Source organism: Erigeron canadensis, chromosome 1 (genome assembly GCF_010389155.1).
Source record: "Erigeron canadensis isolate Cc75 chromosome 1, C_canadensis_v1, whole genome shotgun sequence".
NCBI classification, from domain to species: Eukaryota; Viridiplantae; Streptophyta; class Magnoliopsida; order Asterales; family Asteraceae; genus Erigeron; species Erigeron canadensis.
The window spans coordinates 24,523,741-24,538,248 of record NC_057761.1 but is presented as its reverse complement, the minus strand read 5'-3'; the positions used below and the strand labels follow the sequence as shown (position 1 = coordinate 24,538,248).

The 14,508-nt window shown below is 32.7% G+C and overlaps 1 long non-coding RNA gene across 1 annotated transcript; it reads left to right on the top strand.

Moving 5' to 3' along the window:
* The first annotated feature begins 12,527 nt into the window (after positions 1 to 12,527).
* Positions 12,528 to 14,497, top strand: LOC122583357. The gene is made up of 2 exons (XR_006321318.1): positions 12,528 to 12,957; positions 13,027 to 14,497. It is a non-coding gene; the product is annotated as an uncharacterized LOC122583357 (long non-coding RNA).
* Positions 14,498 to 14,508: the final 11 nt, after the last annotated feature.

Sequence of the window (14,508 nt, the reverse complement as noted above, 5' to 3'; positions counted from 1 at the left end):
TGACCCTCGTGAGAGACCAATTCAACAAGCTTGGAGTGCCGATGAGAAAATGGCGTTGGCCCGTGCATGGGGATGCGTGTATTTTAGTGCATATTTTATTAAATCGTTTTGCTCGTAAAAATCACCCAAGTTTTAAATTTATAAAACAAGGATATACTAATAATTATATTACACACACGGCAGTGTACCCCGTCGCGTATAGTATAGCTAGTAGTAAGTCCAGGAACGTCCAAGGGAATAAGTTTAGTAGTTAATAACAATATTAAATCTAGTCTAAAAAGAAAGTGCAAAATTGGGGGGTTGTGACCGAGTTGTCACGTTGCTTAATAAACTACAAGTGATCTTTTTGAAAGCTTTTAAATGACTTAAAAGTAAATTTTGGCGTAAGAGGAGCAAAAGATAAATTTTAAGGTCGTTACAGCCTAAAAATAGTTTTTTTTAAACTATTTTTCACGAAAAGAGTTTGGTTGATCCTTAAAACCAGAAAATGTTTTCAATCCCCAGTTTATAATCAGACTGTCACTATCCGATTATTAAACTAATAAGTGGAAATGACTAACCTTAAACGATTAAAGTAACAATATGAAAACTTAACCTCCAACGGTAATAAGACTTGAACCTCACAAATGTAAGAACTTGAAATTTGCAAATTGGAAAAGCAAGGGAGTGCATGTAACGTTACTTTTAACTAAAGGTTGACTTCAAAGTCAAGAACATTAAATGAGTTTGCATCAATGGAGCTACTTCGTCTCACTCAAACTAGCTACTACGGTGACCGGTAACGACTTTTAAAACGAAATTTCAACGTACAGATTTTATGCAAATTGAGACCAAAGTTGAACAAAGTTTCAATATAAGATTCAAACAAGAGTTTCAAATGATGGTAACTAGAACTTTTTATATGAGCAGTGAACGGAAAATGTAACAGAGAGTTTTGTGATTGACAAAAGTAACTTACAAACTAAATGATTTTATTTAAAAACTAAGACTAAATATTTTGAGAATTGAATAAGTGCTAGTAACTTTGGAGAAATCTGTGAGACGGTGGCTCTCACAAGGAGGCACACCTCAATTGATCTCCTGCAATCCTCATTTATAGCCAAAAGTGTCAATTACGATCATTATTGCAGGGACATAGGCTGCAACCATAGTACATGAATAGGAAACTACTGAGCCAAAATAATATCATAAACGTGCCAATTCAAAAGAAATCTTCAATTCATTGGCTGCAAATATTTAATAGATGGGGTCGAGGTGAATAATGTCGCTTTCATGTTTTATCTTTATGCTTCAAACTTCTAAAACGTGATCATGGTGGCTAATTCATCGAAAGTGATCAACATGAAACTTGTAAATAATAATCTTCTAAATCTGTAGAAAGTTGAATCGTTTCAATCGGAGTCCAAATGAATATTTTATGGCCAAAACAGTTCAACAACATTTTTATTGTTTTTTTAGTGCATTTTCCCATTAATTTCCAATGCAACCTACAAAAACAGTTATGCAAGTAATAAGTAACTAAAATACATTAATTTACATTCAAATGAGTCATATTTATACGTTAAATTGCACGGAAACACTCAAATAAATATGTATAATTTGAGCGTTATCAGTAACCGAAGATCCCGCAACGGGTATTACTATTTTTTTTTAAAAATTCTGTTTTTTTTTATAATTGTAAGTATATTTTCTGTTTTTACATATATATATATATATATATCTATGCTCCATAAATACATAAACTGACCATTTTTTTCTCAGCATGTCTACCTTTGAAATACCAAATTTAACCTTCAAATTTATACTACCATAGCCCTGAATTACCGTAACTACCATTTTGAAATATTTATAAAATCACACATCTCCTCTGTCGCTCTACATCAACGCCTCTTCCTCTGTCCCGCACGACCTATCCCATGAATCCATCACCATCACCGCTCTGTGAACAACAGCCATCTGTCACCATTGCCATCCAGCTCCGTCGCTCATACATCACCTCCGTCCATCACCGCTATCTTTATTGCAGATTTGAATCACTACCGTCATAAATATCAATTTGGTTTTTTATTTTTTTAATCAGGTTAGATTCATAATGGATTGATTATTAGTGTACCATTTTATATTCTCTAATCATTATTCATTCATTGTACCTTTATCAACAATATTTTTTTTCTTTATATTATACATCAGTGAGAATTACAATTTTTTTACATTTTTTTAAAATTTCTGAATTGAATTGGTTGCACAAAACATATATGTTTCAATTTATTTTACATATATCATATTACGATCTTTATATTGGTTGCTCGCCATATATTTCGATTAAATTGGTTGCTTACAATACATATTATTTCAATTTCAGTTATTATTATTTTAGATCTAATGTATTTCAATTTATTTTATGTTTGTATCAATTTATAATTGTATAATCATGATTTTGTTAAAAATGTCTTCGGGGTGTTGAAATTGGGTGCTCACAATGATGATGAGGAATCAAATTTTTTATTTTATTTTTTTTAGATTTGGGGTTTAAAACATGTTTCATTCAAGTTGGTTTTTTGGATGTAGGTTTCCATCATACATCTGAAATTGGTTTTCTTTTTGGCCAATTTAGGTTCGAATTATAATTCTTTGATTATTATTATTATTGTACCTTTTATAGTTTGCATAATTGTCATTTAATTTTTGATTCTACCCCGTCATATATTGTACCTTTTATAGTTTGCATGAGGCTAGAATTGATGTTTCATTGTGATTGATCTTGATAACAACTAGCTGGGTTGGATCAGTGGTTGGAGACCTTGCCTCTGGAGACAGAGGTCAAGGGTTCGATCCTCATGCCTAGCAAGGTTGGAGGGCCTTTTCTACCTATGGTAGAACATGGAAGCAGCCTCTCTACCTTTGGTAGGGGTAAGGCTGTCTACATCTCAACCTCCCCATACACCGTCTAAGACAGTATTGGGATCCAAAACCTGTGGAAGACGACATTGGGAGTTACTTTTTTGTGATTGATCTTGATGATTTTTTTTTTTGGTAAATTGCTAAGTTTCTGTTTGACATAAGTTATTTTTGGTAAACATATTTATATCAATACTTTTGGTAAATTGTTTTAATTAGGTTTGACATAACTTAATAGTGTTTACCTTTATTTGAATACCTATGTAAGTAAAAGTCACCCTTATATAATTTATCCATATTCCTTAAACACATCAACCTACCCTATATGGCCCGATAATTCCTTCTCTTAAATCTAACTTTTGTTTAGGTTGTTCCTCCAACCATGTTCGAAACAGGTGATGACACCCCTTCTACCAACAATTCAATTGGAGTTGCTGAATCACATGTAGCAAATGTGGCCCCTAATTCTCCTGCCTCCCGAGTAATACAGGTCATAGATGAGACCTTTTGATACACAATCTCTAACTTCTCTTTCCTTTTTGCTCCATCCCCCAATATGGCTGTCCATTCAGCCAATGCAGATGCTACAAACCAGCCTTCCGGTGTTACTGCTATCAATTTAACCCCCATTCTCCTCAACCTCCTACCAGTTTTTATGTTTATAAGTAGCAAATGTTTTTGCGCTTTCTAGAATTTGCAATGTGTTGTGGCCATTTTCGAGTTTAGATTGTCTACCCATTTCAATCCGTTACTGCACGTAAACCATAGTCCAAAATTCATTGACTATACGTAAATGCTTAAAGTTGCAGCCTTTAGTCATTGTGATCAAATTTGTATTTTAGACTCGCATCCAGATTTCTTGCTTGCAACACCAAAAGTAAATGTTTGGTATTTTTACTTGCATCATCTGATTCTTAATTCCTGAATTTGCATTCAATAGGTACACTTAGTTCTATTCTATTATTGTCTAGACGGCCTACCCAATGTGTCATGTACAACAGCAGAACGACTAACACATGAGCAGTAATGTAGAAGATAACACGAGCAGCCATGAAGCTCCTAAAGTGTGAAGTCAGTCTATGTCTTCTCTATTTATATACCTCCGTTGGAGTTTTTTACATTGCATTTTAACGTGTTAAAATGATACATTGTTGTTTTTGATACATTCGAGTCCAACACTTAGTATTTAGTTCTTGGAAGTTGCATTTACTTCTCATTTCTTGAAGTGTTTGAGTGTGATCTAGGTTGTTTTCAATGTTGTTATTGACGCTTGCTTTGTATTTCCATATGTAATAAAATTCATTTGTACTAGGCGTTCAATATGTGAGAATGTGAAAATGGCGACCTACTAAATATTAGTTGATACTCAATATTAGTTGGCTTAATGTGGTGATACCAAAATTGGTTACTATATGTTACCGTAAAACACCTGACTTCAAACGTACAATCACGGTACTGTTTTTAAAAACTTTACGTTGAATAATGCGATTCGCTGGTGATTAAATATATGTCGTTAAATGTAATGGTTTTTGGAGAAAGTTGGTTTTTAAAGTTGGGTTTTGCATAATGAATGAATGGCGGGCTTTATATATAGATATATAATTGTCAAACATGGAAACAAATCTATACTCCTTATGTAAACAAACTACCCCTCCAAATTCAACACTCTACCTTTAAATTCTCTATTTTACCTTTTTAATTTATACTACCACCAAACACTCTAATCCTGAAATATCAAAAATACCCTTAAGAAAACCTTACGCCCAATTTGTCTTCATTCCGTTTCCCTAAAGCTGCTCACATATTATACCAAAAAAAACACTCATACATCCCCCAAGAACAAAACACACACATACATCCCCTCAGAATCGCCTCCCTCTAAAACACACTAGCCACCGCCCCCCAAAATTGTCGCCATCTCCACCATCTAAAACACCCACAGCCATAGGTACGGTGATCCGGTAATTGCGCGGGTACTGCTACTTAACCAGCGTTTTTCCTATGCTCCGCCGCATCACGCGGGTACAAGACTAGTATTTATAGATTTTCGGTTTATTATAAGTAGTTTTATATATTTTCGCACTAAATATATATACTTTAAGTTTTGGTGTTGAGATTTATAGGTTATAGTATAGTGTTGGTGTTGAGATTGTGGTATAATATCCGGTCAAATATATATATATGGATATAGTATAGCTGAATGAAAATTGAATGAAAATTGTATAATTGAGATATAGGTTATAAATTGATTTATAAATTGTATATTATTTTCAGCCATATAAGTTATAGTTGATTTACATGTTATAAATTGATTATATGTTATAGTTGATTTATAGGTTATAAATTGATCGGATTAAATATAGTTGCGTAGTTTGTATATATATAGTTGCGTAGTTTGTATATATATAGCTGTGTATTGGATTATATAGTTGTTGTGTTTTTGTGTAGGTAATTTTCAAAAGCAGAAAGTGTATTGGAAAAAAATTAGGCAAATTTTCCATACCGTCATGGGTAGAGAGCCATACCGTGACGCAGATTCGCTCAGTGGGAAGTTTCAGAAGATGAAAACGGCTATTCAAGGATTTCATAGTGTGTACACTCGGCTTAGCCATAATAGTGGGGAAAACGACGCGGATAAACAAAGTCGTGCATTGCAGGAGTGTGGTAATTTTAGCTTTCTTAGGGAGTGAGAGGTGCTTAGGCATAGTTCGAAGTTTAATGTGATTCTTACTTGGGATCCTAAGACTACCCGTGGTGAGCCGAGCTCAAAAAGATTGAAGACGACATCGGGTTCAGAGGGTGCACAGAGTGTGGGGTCAGAGGCGAGGATTCACATTGACCTTAATGAGGCGGAGGGAGAGGGTGACACTAGGGAGACTCGTTATATACGCCCGATTGGTAGAGATGCGGCCAAAAGGGCCCCCCGGACGGGTTCATTGAGTTCATCGGGTATGGCTGCAACTTCGGAAGACTTTGAGAGGTTGGGGGATAGGTTGGAGGGGTTGATGGACATTGGCACACAAAGGTTGAATATGAACAGGCAACGAATGGAGCTCGAGAAGAAGAAGATGGAGATTGAGGGGGATAAGTCGCTTCAAAGAGATATTCATACGTTGGCAATTGACACATCCCAGGTCTCAAAAGCCGATAGAGTCACTATCGAGGCAGTAAATGCAAAGATTCGTGCAATTATTTTTAGTATTTCTATGTGTTAAGTGCTTTTAAGCAATTTTAGTTGTTTAAGTAGTTTTTAGGTGATTTATGAACTATTTTTATGGTTTAATGTAATGGAACTATGTGGTAACTTTTATTAAGTTTGTATGTGTTAGTTTTATATAAATGTTAAAGGTATAAAAAAAAAGTTAAGAAACTAGAAGGGTTAAAATGAAAATAAAAATAATTAAACAAATAAATTTTTTAAAAAAAAATAAGGAACAAGGGAGGTAGGGAACCCCCCATTTTGCAAGGAACTGCACATGACATGTTTTAAAGATAAAAGGGGGTTCTTAGAACCCTTCACTCCTATTAGCCTGATAAACTCATTTTGCTTTCAGTTTTTAACATATTAAATTTAATTTGTTCATGTTATATATTGGTAGATAATCATCGTCTCATGTAAAATTAAAAAAAATCGTATTATTTATAATTACAAACCCCATATATACTATGATTATATCGGTTCATTTGAACCTAACACATCATATCATACTCTTTATTAGTAGAAACCTAAGTGAATAGTATTATTGTATCACTATTAAAACATATCTGTATTATATTATAGATTTTTCAAAAATTGTATTACCATACATTCTTTTAATCTAATTATGACATCATCATATTCTTTTTATTTAAAATTCAAAATATTTTTTATTTAAATATGTATCATTAATATAGATTTGAAGATCTCTATTAAATGTCCATATCATTGTGTAAGATTTTAATCACCTTATGTTTTCGTTATAATAGGTAAAAAACTTTGGTGTTTTTTTTTGCCAACCGAATGTTTTTTAACGTGTGTCCACAACTACACAACTTTTGTTTACGTTTAGTTTTGTTTTTTGCATAATAATGTATCACAACTTTTCAACTTATCTAATGTTGTTATTAGACATTTTAATATTACAACATATTTTAAATTACCGGATATCATTCGGATTATTTGCAAATCGTCTATGAGTTAACCCGGGTTGATTAGATAGTTAAGAAAAACGTATGCGAATTGTAACATGCAAATTCATAAGAGTATCATAACGGTCTTTTTCTAGATTTAAGGTGGACCAACATTTTTAACCTTTAGGATTTTTATTTTTTAATTCTATAGGACCCAAATACAAACTTTTAAATACGGGTTTGTTTTGGATTTGATATTTTGTGCCTACTTTAAATTTGATTCATATTTTTTTAAATATATATATTTGATATGACAAACTTGGTTTTATTTTTTTTAGCATTATTATTTCACATGACAAACTTTTAAATTTATACTTTTGTACTATATTATAAAAAGAATAGCACGTTATTTTTGGAAGTGTTGAAAAATATGAAATATTTTTATTTTGTATCCCTTAAAATATTTTCACACACATTACAACCTTAACTTTAATTATTAAATTACACTATCAATCATTTATCCTTTAAAATATCTTCATCAACCCGTTACAAGAATTACTTAGCATCAATTATCTTCAGTACTCGACGCCGCCTCTACCACCAATAGTCACTCTCGCCACCACACCATCACCACCACGACTACTGCTGCATTGTGCGGGTAACGTGGTAGTCTATCATTAGACATATCTATGTCTATAATACCTTATAATGCAAGTAAACCATTTATTATAAGTAATTAAGAACTTAAAAAGACTATATCGCTCCTTCTTTATTTAGATCTTATATATATTACATACTTAAATAGACTAAAATACCCCTAAAATATTGATGTGTATTTTCTAGTCTTATTTTTATAAACACGAAATACTTAGCTATTGACTACTACACACTTGCGGGCAGTAGACCCGTTCGTATGCAGTATAGTTGACTTGGTAAACCGAGGTCGAACACAAGGACTATTAAGCAATTGTTAACAATAAAGCGATTCAAATGAAAGGGGGTTTTGTGGGCGAATTGCCACTTTGTAAATAGTTAGTAGGAAAAGGTTAGTAATCCCATAGGATTAATCGCAAATAGAATTTTGTTGAATCTTAACAGAGATTTAAAAAGGAACACTTACTTGGATCAGCTCACATGCCAATCATCGGGTCTAAATATTACTTGCATTTGTTGAACAACTTAAAAGGTAGACAAGATGAACTCCCGTTATATTTGAAACTTTAACTGCTCGAAATATAATTATTGCTCCCGCACTTAATTTCTACTCAAAACAGTTAAACATTAAGAACCTAGGTTGATTTTATGATTTAATCTTTAAAAGCTTTCTCCCGAACTGCTTATTCGCCTAATCAGATCCCTCTATCATAAGCGTTTACACACTCAAAATGGATTTAATTGTTTAAAATCTTTATCGTTAGTTTCTCCTGAACTCCAACGGCTTTAAGTTAATTAAAGACCGATCAACCGTTTCATAAACCAATTGACAATGACATAGATTTCTCCCGAACTTCTAATTACAATTATCAATCAATTAATATAAAAGATGAAAACAATATTTAAACCCAAATAAATGTGGATCTTCGATTAAACATAAAAATCATGTTCAACACTTGCAAGCAACATTAAATCGACCCTATGACATGCTTACTACCCAAGTGGGTGCAAGAGAATTAGCTACTCATAATTAAAAGACAAGAACAAACGAATAGAGAAGAAATCATATTATATCAAACGATTGAAGATAATCCGGTAGCAATGATGATTACGATCCAAAGCTGAAAAGATGTAAAACCCTAATACCTTGTTTGCTCCAAGAGGCTAAAAACTATGAGAAACTAAAGAAAATTAGGTAAAAGATTCGTCCATAATGCAGAACCCTATCCGCGTGTACGCCCGTTAAGAGTATTACGCCCGTTACATGTCTTCTACCCGCGTAACGGCCGTTACTTATGTAACGCCCGTTACATTCCTCCACAAACCTCACGGCCGTTATGTGCTTAATGCCCCGCTACAGGTAAAATCCAAAATCCTTTATATAACGCCCGTTAGAATCCGTTTTCTTCGTCGTTCACTTGATTTCGACCGAATCCTTCTCCCGTTTCTTCCATATGTCATCAAAATCAACCAATTCATCCGTCTAATGATTTTCCAACCTGACAGCACTTAACACAACCTCAAAGCATCGAAAGTTGGATATAAAACTATAAAAATAACGAATAACTGGTTCTAAAATAACGTGGAAAATGATATAAAATATAATACATCAAATATCTATATTTAAAATAACTATACTATTAGATTAAATCAGTTGCTTTTACATTAATAACGCATCTCTTACCTGTTGATGTCACTGGCGTCACCCGTCGTCGCCACCGCCACCACTGCCACTGCCGTCACATTGCGCAGACACACTTCTAGTGTATTTTATATGGATTTCGCTCATTATCCTTTCCTAATATAATTTTTCGTTTGGTTTCGTCTTTTTAAAATCTAATCTAATACCCCTTATAAACCAAATAAAATTCAGACATTTAGCATTATTTTTAATTCCAAAATACCCTCATTATATATATCCTAAAAACCATGCAACGGTTTTCGTGTACATTTTTTTTATATAAACTAGAGTGAAGACCCGTGCGATGCACGATTTGAATTTTATATTTTTGTCAAACGCTATAATAACGAACGTGGTTTCATCTTATAAACACAAATATAAAACTTGGAACGGTATATTTACTCAGTCCACCGCACCCTAAACGGTTTAAAATCAAACTACAATTACCAGGTAGTCAAAGAAAAGGGCTGTCTTGGAACTGTTAAAACTATTGGTGCCAATATGATCACAGCAGTGGATTTATTCGCTTATGATTTTCAGTATCGTCAATGCATCCCAACTTGGAAAACTTGTCAATATTATCATCAAATCATAAAATACAATTATATTCAATCCTAACACACAACTAAATTACAGTACCCCCTTATAAGAACAATACAAAAAAGGGCATTTTCTTATGTAGTGTCTCAGTCCGGGCCCATTTTTACTCACTACCCAACACGACCCAAACTCTCCCATTTTACAGCCTCTAACCTAAACAGTTAGCAATATAAACACATTCAACTCATTGCCCACCCGACCCGACTCACACACTTTACAGCCTCAAAGCAAAACATAAGTAATAATGCAACCGTTTAAATCCATTGACCTATAGAACCAACTTGCCCATCTTACAACCTCTAGACTAAATATCAAAAAAATAAATATAAATGAACCCATTTCAACCCATTGACCAAACTCAACAAAAAAATTTCCTAATTTACCACCTTTAACCTATACTTTATTTGAAAAACGAAAACCTGGATATTAAAAATGTGTTGATTATTATTTTCATTAGAAGTCAACCAATGATATATATCCAACACGGGTTGATCATTTTCTTCCTTTAAATTATTTATCCCTTTCAATGGGAAACAAAAGCTTCGATTAGAGTTGAAACCTGTTGCACGATCAGATAAATAAATTAGAGTTATAGCTAATTAAACGATAACTGAAGACAATAAGATTCCTCGTGCCAATTTGTTTTGTAATGAAAAGGATAACGTGAAAAGAGAGATATATAGAGGAGTGGATGATGGTTTCTAAATATCTATCATCTTGAATTGAAGTTAATGCTTTTACATCCTCAAACACTCTCTATACCCTGAAATAAGAATATCGGTTAAAGACAAACAAATATACAAATGCATATAAATCATTATCAAAGAATATGACTAACATAATACCAAGAATTCAGAAACCACTCTTCTAGGCATTTCATCAAACTCTTAAAGTGTAACCTTATAATATGGCACAACAAAAACATTAAAAAGAAAAAAAACTCACAATTTTTAAGTACCTAAATTAGAAAAGAAGAGATGAAATAGAAACAGAGAAGTTTCAATCCAAAATTTTCATTCATTTTTCAATTTATAATAAATCAAAAAAATGGTCATAACCAAAAAGTAATGGTCATAAACCGTATCTGTTCTTCACCTTATAGAGATGGATTGAAAGAACTGGTATGATAATTTTTGGAAGAAATTTTTGAGTAATAATAGTGGGAAATTGAATGAGTTAGTATGAGGAGCATCAACATTATAATTATTATTTGTTTGTATTTTTCAATTACGTAAGTGAAAGGGTGGAGGCTGGGTTTATTTTTATAAAACCGATTGGAATCTTTTAGGTTGGACTGATGAATTATAAGGAATATCAAAAAGTTATAGTTAATGACTTAAATCATTTACTTGTACTATTATTGTCATACTAATACCAAATTACCAATATCAAAATGGTTAAATTATAGATTATTAATCCTTAATACTTTTTTATATATATAATTAAGTACTTAACTAACCTCATTTAGTACCTTAATGAATGAAGTGCTAAAAAATATTAAGCCTTCAACTTTATATTATAATAGATAGATGTTAGGAACTTAGTGAAAGTCAACGGCGGCGGCGGCTAGCTTTGATATACAAATAAATCGGTATAAGTATAATCCAAGGTTTTTACATATATGCAATTTTGGCCCAAGTTTTCTTTAATGGGCTGAATGCCCAATTCTGTTTTAATCTTTTCCCAAATAGTGCAGGTTAGTTCTTTTTTGCATTTAATTGGTTAAAAATAATGCAATTTCACTTACTAATTATTTGAGAGACGTTTCACTTATTACCATTTCTGCAAATTGAAAGGATTTCGCATGTATCATCGCATTGGATTTCCGAAGATATGCATATTTTTGTAACTAATACTTAGAATACTTAGAACGCATAAAGTTACTGTTCGCGTACGTCAAAACCTTTACCCATTTATATATAAAAAACCGTGTATCATTTTCCTTGCCACACAATTTTTCAGTAATATATTAGTCTCCGTCGTTAAATAACAGTCAATACCATTAAAAAAAACTAACGATTGTTAAGTTCTGTTTGGGTGTTTAACGAGAGTAACAATAATGGCTGCAAAGCAGGTCCTTTTATCTAATAAGAAGTTCGGTCTTTTTCTCCAACGGGCGTTAATGATCATTAAATGTTAATTTAATGTCTTACGAGAGTTAAAAAAAACTGCGGCAAAATTAGATCTATTTTTCTAATAAACATTGTAGTGTAGTTTTCTGTGAAATTATTGTCTATCGGTCACCCAGATTAAGAAAAAAATTATTTTTTTCATGATAGTTTTAACTAAAGTTGTCGTTCTTTCAGTTATTTTGGCTTTTTTACTAAACAATTTTGCATTATATTTTCTTTAGTGATTTATATGGTACTTTCTCATTCTTTTCGTATTTTACATATAATTGTACAATTTTAGTGCGTTTTCATTCTTCGTTTTTTACCGTTTGGCAAAGAAAAAATTTAGTTGATATATGATTTGCTTTTCTTTTTTTTTTTAACAATTATCAATAGAATTGATACATGATTACTATATCTTATGTTTGTATATGACAATACATATTCTCGCCTGTATAAAGTCTGTTCAAGCAACACCCGGGTGACGTAAATAGTTTTACTTCTAGAATTCCAATATCATTCAAAAAAAATAACCACCCCTAGCCTCAAACAAAAATACCCCACCGAACAAAAAACCCACACAAACGAAGAAACCCACCGGCGCCTCCCTCCCCCCTCCGGTGCTCTGCCATAAATTGGCATCACCATCCGGCGAACCATCTCTAATTATCTTTTGCAGAGTTTTTATATTTGATTTTATATATGGAATTTCGATGATTTGATGTATGGTTTCTTCATTATCTTATGATTTTCCATAGGAGCAAAGCACCGGAGCTGGGGTGATGATCCACAAGATCTATTGATGGGTTTCGTCTATTGGCGTCGCTCGCCGCAATCTACAACTCCAACATAGATGGAGCAACGACCATCATCGATCGAGAAACCGCTATCGTCACTATTTCGGTACAATTTGTTAATTGATTTTATATCAGATCTGAATTTTAGTTTGTGTAATTATATATTAAACGATAGGTAAATTTTGCGGAAAAAAGGAAGATGTGATGCCGATTGCGACTGTTTACGAACATATGTGTATGTATGTATAGGTACCTGTCTGTATAGGTCTGTATATGCGTTTGTTTTTTAATTTGAATTTTTAATTTTTTGAGGTAAAAACTGTTTATTAAATTGTTTTTATTTTAACAAGGAAGAGATATTCTTGAAATTAGTTATCCTAAAGGTCCATTTGGTACATACGATGTATTTCCTTTTTTCACATAAACAACTTTTGTAAACACATCTATATTCTAGGTTCTTCAAAATTAAATTATGTGCTGTATTTTTTGAGTTTGTTACAATTACGTCATAAGCATCATGACAGTTGTTGAAACTTTGAGGCAACTATCAAGAGATTAGTTTCTGACGTATTGAGGTCCTTTATACATTGAAGATCATTTTTCTCGCTTCTAATTTGCTTCGCAGAAACTTGATGCAAGTAGATGGAGGTAGACCATACACCATTATACATTAGGCTGTACAAAATTGATGAAAGTGAAGTATTTTTCAGCATCTACTTTCTCTGTAATCTATATGCTTTTGTCGTGTTAATCACTTCATTTTTAGAGAAAATATGTTTTGCAGGGACCAACATGGTAGACAATGGTAATTCAGATTAGTTTTCCCTTGATGTACTTTTTAACAACCTCACTATTTTGATCTCAGAGTAACCATTTTTCTTCCCTATTTCAACTACAAGTGACAATGAGTGAGTTGAGGATATGTCAAAACGGTTGAACATGTAGTAGTTGGATTCCAAATCATATTTTGTCTAAACTTTACAAACTTTTTGTAAACGATAACATCATATAATTACAAGTTTTTGCAAAAGTGGTGTTAATCACAAACCAATTTTAACTAAAATGATTTACTAGGTATTTGCAGCAAGGCGTTTAACCTGTTACCTTTTGAGCTTATTTAATTGTTTCTATCTACTCAAAGAATTATGATTGATAAGTTGGGGTCGAAAATACCGTGTTATATTTTCCATGCACAATGTCCACGACATGCTATTACATGTTGGTACTCTTTGTTTAAGCTTATTTACAAATTCGTCCTTCTCTTGTGCTTTTAGTTCTCAGGTATTTGGGGTATTCGATGAGTAGTTTGGGGGTCGGTACGTCAATGGGTGACTGTGAGTGTGAAGGGGGAATGAAAAATTATTGAAGGTGAATACAATTACTTCAAGATCCAAGATGTGATGATCACCTACATTCAAATTGGTTACTACTTACTACAGCTTTCTGTCCCCTCGAGAATAGAGTTAGCCAAGATATATTTGCTAAATTACGTGTACAAATTAGTTTTATTGATATGTATAACCTGTAGGTGCATTCCAAAAAGGACCAAGATTCTACTAATAAATTTCAAATATTTTTTTAGCTCCCAAGAAAGCGTGTTATCAATATATAGAACTTAATATGCAAATGATAAAATTTTCACTTAATTTTGTGTGAT